The sequence below is a fragment of the Herpailurus yagouaroundi genome, unplaced genomic scaffold (genome assembly GCF_014898765.1).
Source record: "Herpailurus yagouaroundi ecotype Mexico unplaced genomic scaffold, PumYag 67641, whole genome shotgun sequence".
NCBI classification, from domain to species: Eukaryota; Metazoa; Chordata; class Mammalia; order Carnivora; family Felidae; genus Herpailurus; species Herpailurus yagouaroundi.
Genome location: NW_024420442.1, coordinates 4494080 through 4509881, shown reverse-complemented (window position 1 = coordinate 4509881; position 15802 = coordinate 4494080).

Sequence of the window (15802 nt, the reverse complement as noted above, 5' to 3'; positions counted from 1 at the left end):
CGACTGACGAATGGATAAAGATGTGTATGCATGTACATACATATATAATATATGCCCATTATAAATTATATATAATATACATTGTACCAATTATATATATAATGGAATACTATTCAGCCATAAAAAAGAATGAAATGGCATGATGTGGATGGAGCTAGAGATTATTATGCTAAGTCGGTCAGAGAAAGACAAATACCATATGACTTCAATCATATGTGGAACTTCTGAAACAAAATAAATGAGCAAAGTGGAAGAGAAGAGAGAGGGAAGCAAACCAAGAAGCAGACTCTAACTATAGAAAACAAACTGATGGTTACCAGAAGGAAGCGTGGGAGGGGGATGGGTTAAATACATGACGGGGACTAAGGACTGCATTTGTTGTAATGAACACCAGGTGATATATGGAAGTGTTGAATTCCTATATTGTACACCTGAAACTAATTTTACACTGTTTGTTAACTGAAATTTATTTTTTTTCCACAAATATTTATTGAATGTTTGCTATACAAGTGACAGTATTTGAGGACTATTATCTAGATATACCTCTTTTCATTTTCTTTTTTTTTTATTTACATATGAAATTTATTGTCAAATTGGTTTCCATACAACACCCAGTGCTCATCCCAAAAGGTGCCCTCCTCAATACCCATCAAACACCCTCTCCTCCCTCCCACCCCCCATCAACCCTTAGTTTGTTCTCAGTTCTCAACATTCTCTTATGCTTTGGCTCTCTCCCACTCTAACCTCTTTTTTTTTTTTCCTTCCCCTCCCCCATGGGTTCCTGTTAAGTTTCTCAGGATCCACATAAGAGTGAAACCATATGGTATCTGTCTTTCTCTGTATGGCTTATTTCACTTAGCATCACACTCTCCAGTTCCATCCACGTTGCTACAAAAGGCCATATTTCATTTTTTCTCATTGCCACGTAGTATTCCATTGTGTATATAAACCACAATTTCTTTATCCATTCATCAGTTGATGGACATTTAGGCTCTTTCCATAATTTGGCTATTGTTGAGAGTGCTGCTATGAACATTGGGGTACAAGTGCCCCTATGCATCAGTACTCCTGTGTCCCTTGGATAAATTCCTAGCAGTGCTATTGCTGGGTCATAGGGTAGGTCTATTTTTAATTTTCTGAGGAACCTCCACACTGCTTTCCAGAGCGGCTGCACCAATTTGCATTCCCACCAACAGTGCAAGAGGGTTCCCGTTTCTCCACATCCTCTCCAGCATCTATAGTCTCCTGATGTGTTTGTTCATTTTGGCCACTCTGACTGGCGTGAGGTGATACCTGAGTGTGGTTTTGATTTGTATTTCCCTGATAAGGAGCGACGCTGAACATCTTTTCATGTGCCTGTTGGCCATCCGGATGTCTTCTTTAGAGAAGTGTCTATTCATGTTTTCTGCCCATTTCTTCACTGGGTTATTTGCTTTTCGGGTGTGGAGTTTGGTGAGCTCCTTATAGATTTTGGATACTAGCCCTTTGTCAGATATGTCATTTGCAAATATCTTTCCCATTCCGTTGGTTGCCTTTTAGTTTTGTTGGTTGTTTCCTTTGCTGTGCAGAAGCTTTTTATCTTCATAAGGTCCCAGTAATTCACTTTTGCTTTTAATTCCCTTGCCTTCGGGGATGTGTCGAGTAAGAGATTGCTACGGCTGAGGTCAGAGAGGTCTTTTCCTGCTTTCTCCTCTAAGGTTTCGATGGTTTCCTGTCTCACATTCAGGTCCTTGATCCATTTTGAGTTTATTTTTGTGAATGGTGTGAGAAAGTGGTCTAGTTTCAACCTTCTGCATGTTGCTGTCCAGTTCTCCCAGCACCATTTGTTAAAGAGACTGTCTTTTTTCCATTGGATGTTCTTTCCTGCTTTGTCAAAGATGAGTTGGCCATACGTTTGTGGGTCTAGTTCTGAGGTTTCTATTCTATTCCATTGGTCTATGTGTCTGTTTTTGTGCCAATACCATGCTGTCTTGATGATGACAGCTTTGTAGTAGAGGCTAAAGTCTGGGATTGTGATGCCTCCTGCTTTGGTCTTCTTCTTCAAAATTACTTTGGCTATTCGGGGCCTTTTGTGGTTCCATATGAATTTTAGGATTGCTTGTTCTAGTTTCGAGAAGAATGCTGGTGCAATTTTGATTGGGATTGCATTGAATGTGTAGATAGCTTTGGGTAGTATTGACATTTTGACAATATTTATTCTTCCAATCCATGAGCAGGGAATGTCTTTCCATTTCTTTAAATCTTCTTCAATTACCTTCATAAGCTTTCTATAGTTTTCAGCATACAGATCCTTTACATCTTTGGTTAGATTTATTCCTAGGTATTTTATGCTTCTTGGTGCAATTGTGAATGGGATCAGTTTCTTTATTTCTCTTTCTGGTGCTTCATTGTTAGTGTATAAGAATGCAACTGATTTCTGTACATTGATTTTGTATCCTGCAACTTTGCTGAATTCATGGATCAGTTCTAGCAGACTTTTGGTGGAGTCTATCGGATTTTCCATGTATAATATCATGTCATCTGCAAAAAGCGACAGCTTGACTTCATCTTTGCCAATTTTGATGCCTTTGATTTCCTTTTGTTGTCTGATTGCTGATGCTAGAACTTCCAGCACTATGTTAAACAACAGTGGTGAGAGTGGGCATCCCTGTCGTGTTCCTGATCTCAGGGAAAAAGCGCTCAGTTTTTCCCCGTTGAGGATGATGTTAGCTGTGGGCTTTTCATAAATGGCTTTTATGATCTTTAAGTATGTTCCTTCTATCCCGACTTTCTCAAGGGTTTTTATTAAGAAAGGGTGTTGGATTTTGTCAAAGGCCTTTTCTGCATCGATTGACAGGATCATATGGTTGTTCTCTTTTTTTTTTTGTTAATGTGATGGATCACGTTGATTGATTTGCGAATGTTGTACCAGCCCTGCATCCCAGGAATGAATCCCACTTGATCATGGTGAATAATTCTTTTTATATGCCGTTGAATTCGGTTTGCTAGTATCTTATTGAGAATTTTGGCATCCATATTCATCAGGGATATTGGCCTGTAGTTCTCTTTTTTTACTGGGTCTTTGTCTGGTTTAGGAATCAAAGTAATACTGGCTTCATAGAATGAGTCTGGAAGTTTTCCTTCCCTTTCTATTTCTTGGAATAGCTTGAGAAGGATAGGTATTATCTCTGCTTTAAACGTCTGGTAGAACTCCCCGGGACTCTTATTTGTTGGGAGATTTTTGATAACCGGTTCAATTTCTTCGCTGGTTATGGGTCTGTTCAAGCTTTCTATTTCCTCCTGATTGAACTTCGGAAGAGTGTGGGTGTTCAGGAATTTGTCCATTTATTCCAGGTTGTCCAATTTGTTGGCATATAATTTTTCATGGTATTCCCTGATAATTGTTTGTATCTCTGAGGGATTGGTTGTAATAATTCCATTTTCATTCATGATTTTATCTAGTTGGGTCATCTCCCTTTTCTTTTTGAGAAGCCTGGCTAGAGATTTGTCAATTTTGTTTATTTTTTCAAAAAACCAACTCTTGGTTTCGTTGATCTGCTCTACAGTTTTTTTAGATTCTATATTGTTTATTTCTGCTCTGATCTTTATTATTTCTCTTCTTCTGCTGGGTTTAGGCTGCCTTTGCTGTTCTGCTTCTATTTCCTTTAGGTGTGCTGTTAGATTTTGTATTTGGGATTTTTCTTGTTTCTTGAGATAGGCCTGGATTGCAATGTATTTTCCTCTCAGGACTGCCTTCGCTGCATCCCAAAGCATTTGGATTGTTGTATTTTCATTTTCGTTTGTTTCCATATATTTTTTAATTTCTTCTCGAATTGCCTGGTTGACCCACTCATTCGTTAGTAGGGTGTTCTTTAACCTCCATGCTTTTGGAGGTTTTCCAGACTTTTTTCTGTGGTTGATTTCAAGCTTCATCGCATTGTGGTCTGAAAGTATGCATGGTATGATTTCAATTCTTGTAAACTTATGAAGGGCTGTTTTGTGACCCAGTATATGATCTATCTTGGAGAATGTTCCATGTGCACTCGAGAAGAAAGTATATTCTGTTGCTTTGGGATGCAGAGTTCTAAATATATCTGTCAAGTCCATCTGATCCAATGTCTCATTCAGGGCCCTTGTTTCTTTATTGACCGTGTGTCTAGATGATCTATCCATTTCTGTAAGTGGGGTGTTAAAGTCCCCTGCAATTACCACATTCTTATCAATAAGGTTGCTTATGTTTATGAGTAATTGTTTTATATATTTGGGCGCTCCGGTATTTGGCGCATAGACATTTATAATGGTTAGCTCTTCCTGATGGATAGACCCTGTCACTATTATATAATGTCCTTCTTCATCTCTTGTTACAGCCTTTAATTTAAAGTCTAGTTTGTCTGATATAAGTATGGCTACTCCAGCTTTCTTTTGGCTTCCAGTAGCATGATAAATAGTTCTCCATCCCCTCACTCTCAATCTAAAGGTGTCCTCAGGTCTAAAATGAGTCTCTTGTAGACAGCAAATAGATGGGTCTTGTTTTTTTATCCATTCTGATACCCTATGTCTTTTGGTTGGCGCATTTAATCCATTTACATTCAGTGTTATTATAGAAAGATATGGGTTTAGAGTCATTGTGATGTCTGTATGTTTTATGCTTGTAGTGATGTCTCTGGTACTTTGTCTCACAGGGTCCCCCTTAGGATCTCTTATAGGGCTGGTTTAGTGGTGACGAATTCCTTCAGTTTTTGTTTGTTTGGGAAGACCTTTATCTCTCCTTCGATTCTAAATGACAGACTTGCTGGATAAAGGATTCTCGGCTGCATATTTTTTCTGTCTAGCACACTGAAAATCTCGTGCCAATTCTTTCTGGCCTGCCAAGTTTCAAAAGAGAGATCAGTCACGAGTCTTATAGGTCTCCCTTTATATGTGAGGGCACGTTTACCCCTTGCTGCTTTCAGGATTTTCTCTTTATCCTTGTAGTTTGCCAGTTTCACTATGATATGTCGTGCAGAAGATCGATTCAAGTTACGTCTGAAGGGAGTTCTCTGTGCCTCTTGGATTTCAATGCCTTTTTCCTTCCCCACTTCAGGGAAGTTCTCAGCTATTATTTCTTCAAGTACCCCTTCAGCACCTTTCCCTCTCTCTTCCTCCTCTGGGATACCAATGATGCGTATATTATTTCTTTTTAGTGTATCACTTAGTTCTCTAATTTTCCCCTCATACTCCTGGATTTTTTTATCACTCTTTTTCTCAGCTTCCTCTTTTTCCATAACTTTATCTTCTAGTTCACCTATTCTCTCCTCTGCCTCTTCAATCCAAGCCGTGGTGGTTTCCATTTTGTTATGCATTTCGTTTAAAGCGTTTTTCAGCTCCTCGTGACTGTTCCTTAGTCCCTTGATCCCTGTAGCAAGAGATTCTCTGCTGTCAGCTATACTGTTTTCAAGCCCAGCGATTAATTTTATGACTATTATTCTAAATTCACTTTCTGTTATATTATTTAAATCCTTTTTGATCAGCTCATTAGCTGTTGTTATTTCCTGGAGATTCTTCTGAGGGGAATTCTTCTGCTTGGTCATTTTGGATAGTCCCTGGCGTGGTGAGGACCTGCAGGGCACTTCCCCTGTGCTGTGGTGTATAACTGGAGTTGGTGGGCGGAGCCGCAGTCAGACCTGATGTCTGCCCCCAGCCCACCGCTGTGTCTCCAGTCAGACTGGTGTGTGCCTTCTCTTCCCCTCTCCTAGGGGCGGGATTCACTGTGGGGTGGGGTGGCCTGTCTGGGCTACTTGCACACTGCCAGGCTTGTGATGCTGGGGATCTGGCGTCTTAGCTGGGGTGGGTAGGCAAGGTGCACAGGGGCAGGAGGGGCAGGCTTAGCTTGCTTCTCCTTAGGTGATCCACTTCAGGAGGGGCCCTGTGGCAGCAGGGGGGAGTCAGATCCGCTGCCGGAGGTTTGGCTCCACAGAAGCGCAGAGTTGGGTGTTTGCACGGAGCGAGCAAGTTCCCTGGCAGGAACTGGTTCTCTTTGGGATATTGGCTGGGGGATGGGCGGGGGAGATGGCGCTGGCGAGCGCCTTTGTTCCCCACCAAACTGAGCTCTGTCATCCGGGGGCTCAGCAGCTCTCCTTCCCTTTGTCCTCCAGCCTTCCCGCTTTCTGAGCAGAGCTGTTAACTTATGACCTCCCAGACGCTAAGTCGCGCTTGCTGTCGGAACACAGTCCGTCCGGCCCCTCCGCTTTTTTGCAAGCCAGACTCGGGGGTTCTGCTTGGCCGGCGAGCCGCCCCTCCGCCCCGGCTCCCTCCCGCTAGTTCGTGGAGCGCGCACCACCTCGCCACCCTTCCTACCCTCTTCCGTGGGCTTCTCGTCTGCGCTTGGCTCCGGCGACTCCGTTCTGCTAATCCTCTGGTGGTTTTCTGGGTTATTTAGGCAGGTGTAGGTGGAATCTAAGTGATCAGCAGGACGCGCGGTGAGCCTAGCATCCTCCTACGCCGCCATCTTATCCGGTATCTCATTTTCTTTTCAATCTGTTAACTGAAATTTAAATAAAAACTTTAAAACTTTTTTGCAGATTCTGTTCCATTTTCTGTTTTACAAGATTCTGTCATTTTATTTATTTTATATTTTTTAATGTTTATTTTTGAGAGAGAGAGAGAGAGAGAGACAGTGCAAGTGGGGGAGGGGCAGAGAGAGAGAGAGACAGAGACACACAATCCTAACTAGCCTCCCGGCTCTGAGATGTCAGCACAGAGCCCAACACAGGGTTTGAACTCACAAACTGCAAGATCATGACCTGAGCCGAAGTCGAACACTTAACCGACTAAGCCACCCAGGCACCCCGATTCTGTCATTTTATAATCCAATCTCCCTCCATGTTAAGGAAGTTGCTCATGAAAAATGCTGGGATGCCAGGAAACTTAGTCAACCAGCCAAGACAATTAGATGCTCTCCCTTCTCGTGGAGGTATGGGAAATTTCTAGTGCTCTCAAGGTCTTAAGATCAAGTCTCTTGGGTTTTCCAAGTTAAGTCTGAAGGCAAAGGGTAAAACACATGAGAGGCTGCCTACAAAGAGAGTGGCAGCCATTAACCACAAAAAAAGGTTTCTGAGTAGTGATCCAAATCTCAAATACAACAGAGCTGAGACTTAAGAAGAACCCAATAAAGGGTGTATGTGTGTACAGAAGAGGCCACTGTCTCCTAGGACCAAATTTTAACAGATTGAAAAAGAACAATACTTAATAATAGCTAAGAAGAGATATCTATGAAGGCCTCCCTAATAAGCAGCTCTCAGAAAGTCTTATTTTCCAAAGTATATTGCAGTCATAGTAGAGCACTCATTAGGAAGTTTGCTACATTAAGAGCTATTTTTCAAAAAGCCTCCCTTATACAGAGCCAAAATCTACTTTCCCTATAACTTTTAGAGATTAGTTTTAGCTCAGCCCTTCAGTCAAAAAGAGAGCAACCCAAGTCCAACTTCCTCGTGACAATCATTTGATGCTCCAATTTCTGAAAACACTCCTCTCATCTCCATAAGTCTCTGTTCTGTAGGTGAAACAACCTTAATTCTTTCAACCATTTTGTTTGCACAACATGGTTTGTAGAGGCTATATATCATTGTGATTTTGTCCCATAAGGAATTCTTTAAAGATTAAGATTCATATTATTTGCGTTTTTGTGCTAATAAGAGTATCTTAAGAAGGACGTGTAGACATTTTGATTTCTGCCTCAAGTCTTAATGAATCATAGGACTTATAACTCTCTTCTCCTACCTGGTGGAAGAATACTGCTCGAAAATTACAGCGTCAGTTACTAAAGAGTAAATTAAATGTTCAAACAAAAATACAGTCTCAGAGCGACAGCTTTCTGACATCACCTAACCTTCTCACCACAAATCAATGCCCTAAATTTTCATTATTAAAGATCAGTTGGTTTTCAAACTTACTTAAAAAAAAAAAAACACACCATTTCTTCAAACAGAAGCAATTCAGTGTGGTAGCTAACTGTACCGCCTGGGCTTGAATCCCAATTCAGCCACTTACTACTAGTTATTTAGCCTTGAGCTAGTTACTTTTCTGTGCTTGAATTTCTTCTGAAAAATGAGGATAATGTCTACTTCATACGTTGTCTTGAGGATTAAATGAAATAATCTTTAGTGTTGAGAACAATGTCAGGCACAAAGTACTTACTATATAAGTGTTTGCTATTATTATAATTCCAACAAAATTTTACCAGGAAGCTAAATGTATGCATAAAAGATCTAAAAGTGGCCCTGATGTATTTGAATAAAACATGCTCTAGTCCTAACCATACCACAACCCACCCTGCACCTTATCCCATTCAGGTTCACAACTTAAAATCTATACTAAATGATTTTACCTCTTGGGGTTAAAGAACTGTATGATCAGAAACCTCAAATCCAATGTAACATATCATACTCCAGAACAAGTTAATTCACCTTAGAAAGATCAGTCACCTTGGAAGGTACAGAGTAATACTCTCTGAAAAGAATACATAGAACAAAGAGTTTGTTTGTTTGTTTAATAAGGAAGAAGACATCTGGAACATGGCCAACCAGCCACACAGAACCAGTCCGGGGAGAATCACTGCGAGGAAATACTGCTGTGGCTGATGATGGTGATAGCTATGATCATTGAGGATTTGCAATGTGTTCAGCAAAAGTACTGCATATGTATTAACTTGTTAAGCCCCACAACAAACCTATGGGGTAGAAGCGGTTTTCATCCTTTATCATCCCCATTTCACAGACACAACAGGCACAAAGAGGTTAAATAAGTGGCCCAAATTTACATAGTTAATAAACGGCTGAGCTGAAATCCAAACCCAGACACTCCTAGTCATGCATCAGCCCCATATTAGTGGAAATCTTAAGGGAAAACAAGGCAAGAGGGGACACAAATCACTGAGAACACCCAATTATGCCCAGTACCACCCTGAACTTGCATAACAAAATCCTGAGAGTGTAAACTCTGGAGACAGACAGAACAGTGTTCAAATCTTTGTTACACTGTTTATAATCCATGTGGTCTCGAGCAAGATACTGAAGATCTCTGAGCCTCAAATTACTCAATGTTGTCTTCAGGAGCACAGATCATGTGTGCAAACAATCTACCACCCTTGCACATACCAAGCTTTCAGCAAGCAGTGTCATTATTGTCAAAGTTCTTTTTATTTTCCAAATATTGTATCCATTGCTCCTGTCCTCCATTGCCAGCTTAGAAATTAACATCATTCCCATAGGACAGGAGAGGACAGGATAGAGTAAGTAATTTACACAGAACTGACAGCAGGTCAGCCCAAGGCAGGAATTCAAATCCAAAATTTCCCAGTGTCCAGCCCAATCATTTTCAACTTTCAGCCTCCTCTGCCAAATTCTTAAATTGTTCCTCCTCTTCTTAAGTCTGCCTTCCTCGCCCAGAGAAGAAAGTGAGCACTTGTAACCAATGTCAGATGAAAATTAAACAGATTTCCTGAGTGACAGGATGATCCTCTTGCATTTTCTGGGGGAGATTGGTTCCTGCCAACCAACTGGCAGAGAAAAAGGTGACAGCAAGCCACAGAAGTGCAAGTATCAGTGGGTGGAGAAATGTCAGAAACAAAGAAAACTCTTTAAAATATTAAATGCAAACTCATTTACTGGTGGCCGCAGATAAGATGGTAGAGTTTACCATCGACAGGAACTGTGACAGTGATGAATGAAACCATTCTGGAACTGTGAAGGAAAGTAGCCACCGAGAAGGGGGGCAGGCATTTGAGGGGGAGCAGGAGGATGCTGTGGGCGGGGGAACAAGAAGAGAATGAGAACTAGTTATGTGTGGGCTGAGGCATTTTCAGTGGCAGAACAAAAAATATAGAAATAATGTTGCTGTTGGTACTTAAAAAGCCCAGGCAGGCATCAACTCCCACCCATCCCTAGTCCCCCACACTCTAAAATCAGGGAAACTGTGGCTTCAAAGAAAGAAAGAGGGGGAAGGAAGAATTGGGGAAGACGCATTTTGACAAATTAAATCCAACAGGGTCAGTTATCAAATTCCAAAAGGAGGAAAAAGATCCCATGGCAGGACCAGGATAATGGATGATGTAATCAGTGAATGCACCACTGGCTATCCCTCAGCACTTAAGAAGGACTGTTATCGAAGGACTAGGGAAGTTTGAAAGTCATTGTTCCAAGTTCTTTTTCACTCCCCAGTTAAAAGACAACATGCTGCCAGAAATAAAAAGCAAGCCTGAGTCATAGTTGGAATTGAAAGAAAGTGTTGAAAATGGAAGGCGAGTTATGGAAATGGGTGTCTCATAAATGAAAATAAAGAATTTGGTCTCGCTGCAATTCTTTCAAAGCTCCTGAGAAGAGAGAACTTTGCACACTTCATTTTTAAGTACTTGACTATTTTAGTGAACATAAGCATGTGGTTTAGGTTCACTTTCCCCTTTATTCAACAGAGCTTTGGTATTTGTGTTTTCTCAAGCAAAGCTACATCATGTCCTCTGAAATCTCTCATTCACTCTGCAAGCATTGATCGTGCTCCTACTGGGTGACAAGTATGGTATCAGATGCTACACAATCAGTGTGTAAAGAAGAATAAGCTGCAGCCTCTAAGGAGTTTAGAGATGAGTTGGTGAGACAACATCAAAAGGCAAGAAGCAGGTAAATCCCAGATCCAAATTCAAGGGCAAAGTCCCCACAAATTCAATGGCAAGCTGTCAGTACATCTAGAGGCCCCAAGCTAACAACACACAAGAGGCCCCAGGGCTAAAAGGGAAAAAGTAAGGAACAACTAGGAAGTGAAAGACAGCTCTGAAAACCACGAGAGTCGTCAGGGGCTGGAATGATCCTGAAATATATGAGGGGAGGTGAGCCTTGAAGAACTCGTCAGATTTGTACAGGGAGAGACAAAGAAGAAAGACCATTCCAGAACAGGAATATCCTCTTACCACAAGTTTCTCTTCTTTGACCTAAACTTTCCTAGCTTGACAAACTAAAAGAAAAACTGCAAAAGGCCAACTTTTCTAGACTTTCCAAAACTCCCTTTAATGACTTATGATCTACCTTTTTTCTACCTTATGATCTCCCTTTTACATTCACAACTCAGTTTTTTTGGCTTTTAATCTTTTCCTATTTGAGTGGTCCTCAAGCCTGAGCATGGATCTGAATCACCTAGGTCACTTATGAAATAAGCAGATACTTGGTCTCTGATTCAGGCAATCCAGGGCAGGGCCCTAAACCTGCATTTTTAACCAGTTTCCTCCTTTGGTGAATTCTGTTACAGGTGGCCAAAGAAAGCCACACTTGGATAAACATTAGGGCTACTCCAACCAAAAATGTACCCCATAACATGAGCTTCTTGGGGCGCCTGGGTGGCGCAGTCGGTTAAGCATCCGACTTCAGCCAGGTCACGATCTCGCGGTCTGTGAGTTCGAGCCCCGCGTCAGGCTCTGGGCGGATGGCTCGGAGCCTGGAGCCTGTTTCCGATTCTGTGTCTCCCTCTCTCTCTCTGCCCCTCCCCCGTTCATGCTCTGTCTCTCTCTGTCCCAAAAATAAATAAAAAACGTTGAAAAAAAAATTCAAAAATGTACCCCATAACATGAGCTTCTTAAGCGTTAGGCCAAGAAAGAAACTGGAGAATGAAAATACAGGTATCAGATATGACCCCACATTCTCCCCACCACTACTCCCAATCTCCACCTGTTCTATTCCATGAGATACAAAAAAATGGAGTCAAAAGACTCAAAAAAAAAAATCAAAACAATACACACCCATACATGTACACTCACAAAATAAAGAAGAACATCACACTAATATTGAAAACGTGGCCCAGGTTTAACTCAAAATCCATTAAGCTCACACAGGTTCAAGGTCCACCAGAAAAATGCACCCTCCCAAGCCACCTGGGCTAGCTCTCTCTCTTTTTTTTAATGTTTATTTATTTTGAGAGAGAGAGAGAGAGAGAGAGAGAGAGAGAGAGAGTAAGTGGGAGAAGGGCAGAAAGAAAAAGAGAGGGAGACAGAAGATCTGAAGCAGGCTCTGTGCTGACAGCAGAGAGCCCCATGCAGGGCTCAAACTCACTAACTGTGAGATCATGACCTGAGCCAAAGTCAGACGATTAACTGACTGAGCCACCCAGGCGCCCTGGGCTAGCTAGCTCTCTTACCCTGAGCAATGACCTCTGGACTATCAATCTACTAGCAACTAATAAAATAAAAATATAGTTCTAAGTCTCTAAAACTCAATGCAACAAATCTTGAATAGCAGAAGCCATGAATCCATTTCTACCTCCCCTGAGGTTGGAGAAAATAGCTCAGTACTTAACCCATACTTCGTAAACTGTCCAAATAATCCTCCTTACACATAGCTCTGAACAAGGTATTGATCACTACAAAACCTGCCACTGACAACCCATTGTCTATAGAATAAAAAGCCAACCTCTTACTCTGACAGTCAAATAACTCCTTCATCTGACCGTCAAATAATCTACTTTTATTACCATATCCTATATTCCTAGAACACCAGACTATTCCCATTGTACAGACTTACGCTGGTCTTCTCCACCTCTATTGGCATTAAACGTGCAAGTCCCTCTACCCACAGGGCCCACAATTCCTGCCCTCTCCCCCTGCCTTCAGATGCCTCCTGTAGTACATTTGGCCTGCTTTATACACGATCCTGTAGCTCTCGTCTCTCCTCAAATTTTAAGCCTCTTGAAAGCAGGTACCAGGTCTTATCCCCCAGAGCACCCAATGCAGCTACTTACTAGATTAGTGAATTCTTTTCTGCTGGTACAGAAAGGGTTAAACACAGACTGCTATAACTGACAGATGGTCTGAGAAAATCTTTCCCATCACTAGAACTGGCATTTCTCCAGTAAGGACAGACTGGATCTTGCTACTTAAAGCACATTTTCCAACAGATACTATGAGATATGATTCCTTCATTTTTTTTTAATTTTTCAATAAGAATAATTTAACATTTCTGAAAAATGATAGTGTGATGAGAGCAGCCAAGTTTGATGGTCCATCCATCCATCCATCCATCCATCTATCCTTCCCTTCCCTTGCACTAACTTTTATTTAAGTCTTAGTAGAGATAGCACCCTGGGATTTGAAGCACAGGACAAGCAAGTGGGGTTGAGCTGTATCAAAGTGTTGCCTCCATGCCAGTTTAGGCATAATGCAAGAAGAGAAACCCACCCCCCATAAATCAGAGGATCGGCCAGAACCCCCTGAGAGCCTCTCCCATAGTATAAAGCCCTCTGAGAAAGCCCAGACAAGTTGGAGACAGTCTCCCTCATCAAGGAGCTCACACTCTAGCTAGAGCCTCAGAATCAACATGTCTACATTTTGTTTTTCTAAAAGACAAATTAACTGAGTATTAACAGATTACTATGGTGATCAGGGTTCACTGGGTTGAGGGTTGACCCTAAACATTGGCTTAATGGATTGCTGCCTACACCATGTGGTCCAAGGGCCAGGGAAAATGTTTCTACATTAGCCTGCCTTCGTACCTGAAATTCCATTGTTCCCTAAAGAGAAGGCACTATAAACACCCATTTAAATTGCAAACATTTCCTAGAGCCAGGAGTCTAATGAATAATTGCATGGACGACTTTTTGCAAATATGTAAGCCAGTGAGAAAGCAGGCATCTACTGACTGAACAGGAAGGAAGCCCAAACCATGGCTACTTCTGACAGGTACATAAGACCACTGCCTATCACTCACCACCATCTGAAATATTGAATGCCTTTAGTCCCATCCTCCAAGAAGCTCTCAGTATAGTGGGGAAGACACACATGTAAACAAATTTCAACATAATGGAGTAAGTGTACACAGGTGTCATGAACTCAGAAGAGAAACCTAGCCTGAAGGGCTTGGAAAATTCTTCTTAGAGGAGGTGATATCTGAGCTGTGTCTTGAAGTAAAAACAGAAATTAGGAAAGAAAGATGGAAACAGTGTTCCATGCAGAAGGATTTGCATAAGCAAGGACATGGGGCAGCCTTTTGTGTATATAAGAGTGTAGCAGGGGCGGGGAGAGGTAGAAAGATCTGTAAGCCATTCAATATTATTGTCGCATCAAGTGTGATATAGAAAGTAGGTAGAGGGGAGATAGATCACGGTAAGAAACAGATTGTGAAGGGACTTGTACATCATGTCAGGGAGCTTGGACTTGATGCTCAGCTTAATAGGAAACACTGAAGGGTTTTAAGTAAGGGAATGAGACAATCAGATTTATGCTTAGGAAAATCAGGGGCGCCTGGGTGGCGCAGTCGGTTAAGCGTCCGACTTCAGCCAGGTCACAATCTCGCGGTCCGTGAGTTCGAGCCCCGCGTCGGGCTCTGGGCTGATGGCTCAGAGCCTGGAGCCTGTTTCCGATTCTGTGTCTCCCTCTCTCTCTGTCCCTCGCCCGTTCATGCTCTGTCTCTCTCTGTCCCAAAAATAAATAAAATAAAACGTTGAAAAAAAATTAAAAAAAAAAAACAAAATAACCTCAGCTCCTATTTGGTGATTTAAAAAAAAAAAAAAAAAAAAAAAAGGAAAATCAATGGTGGCTGTGTGGAGAATGGATTAAAGAGACGCAGGGCCAGCTGTAGGAAACACAATTAACAGGATGACTCAATAAGCTCAGATGCTGTCCCCTCTGCCTTTCTCCTCTTCACCTCCCTTCTCACACACTTCCCTCCTTCCTCTCCTCTGCCTTCCAACCAGGGTCTGGAGCCTGCCCTTGGTTCCTGGTGGAGCTGCAGATACCTCTGCAGGCTGGAGGGAGTCTTTTTCTTCATGGAAAATATTCAACCAACTTGGCACCTAGATGCCAACCAAAGTGGTAATGACAGCAAAATTACCCATTCCCTGAGATGTGGCTCTCACCTGAAAATCTCCCAAAGACCCTCCTTGGATTCCTCCTTTATTCAGAGTGGTAAAAATAATTTGAGTTTGAATAACGTCTGCTATTTGACTAGAGTGATAGAGAAGTTTAGAAATGAGGCAAATCAAGCTCTTTGTTCATTTATCACAGAAGCCCTCTTTTCATTTCCCCCTATATTTTGCAAAGCCCCGGTAAACATTTGATTTTCCCTTAATAATGCCTTACTATGGCCCTTTTTGCTCCAGCAGGCTACCTACAAGCTGCTCACCACTTAACTTGAGCACTGTCTCATAAGTGATTTTTCACCTTAGATATGATATTGAACTGCAAAATATCTGAGAAAAGTAGCCCAGGCTGAAGGTTAACAACTCCAGTCTGAGCGATACCACCACCCAATGGTGATCGATCGGAGAATCTTAAAATGAAGCTGATCTTAGCCCTAGCTCAGCTCTGCTTGGCTGTAGTCATTGCCAGTTCACACCCAGTAAGAGGCCCCAGTGGCTGTCTTTGAGGCTGACCAAACTTCATACAGTGTTTCCCCAAATAAAATGAGCCACCGACACTGGACCACTACAGGCAAAGAAGCCTTAGGCTGTATGAGAACATTCTTTCAATCTTCATCAGTCCTTAGAGATGGAACCTATTAAATTGGGCACATTAGATATGTTTTACCAGATTGTATTATTAGTAGGGACAGCAAAAGCTAAGAAAGAGAGTGGCTACCTGGACTCCAGTGGAGACAAAAAGTCAACTCCAAAATAGTCTCTGGGTAAGTTGGTGAAGCCCAAAGCCCAATCTTTACTCCCACAAATATTTAACTAGTATATCCTGGGTGCTCAGCTTTGTACCAGGCAAGAGCCCACCTGTGTCCTCAAGTGGTTACAATCTAGGTGATCTGAAAGACAACCATAAAAAACAAAACAAAACTAGACCTCAACTGACAACAACCTCAAAAGT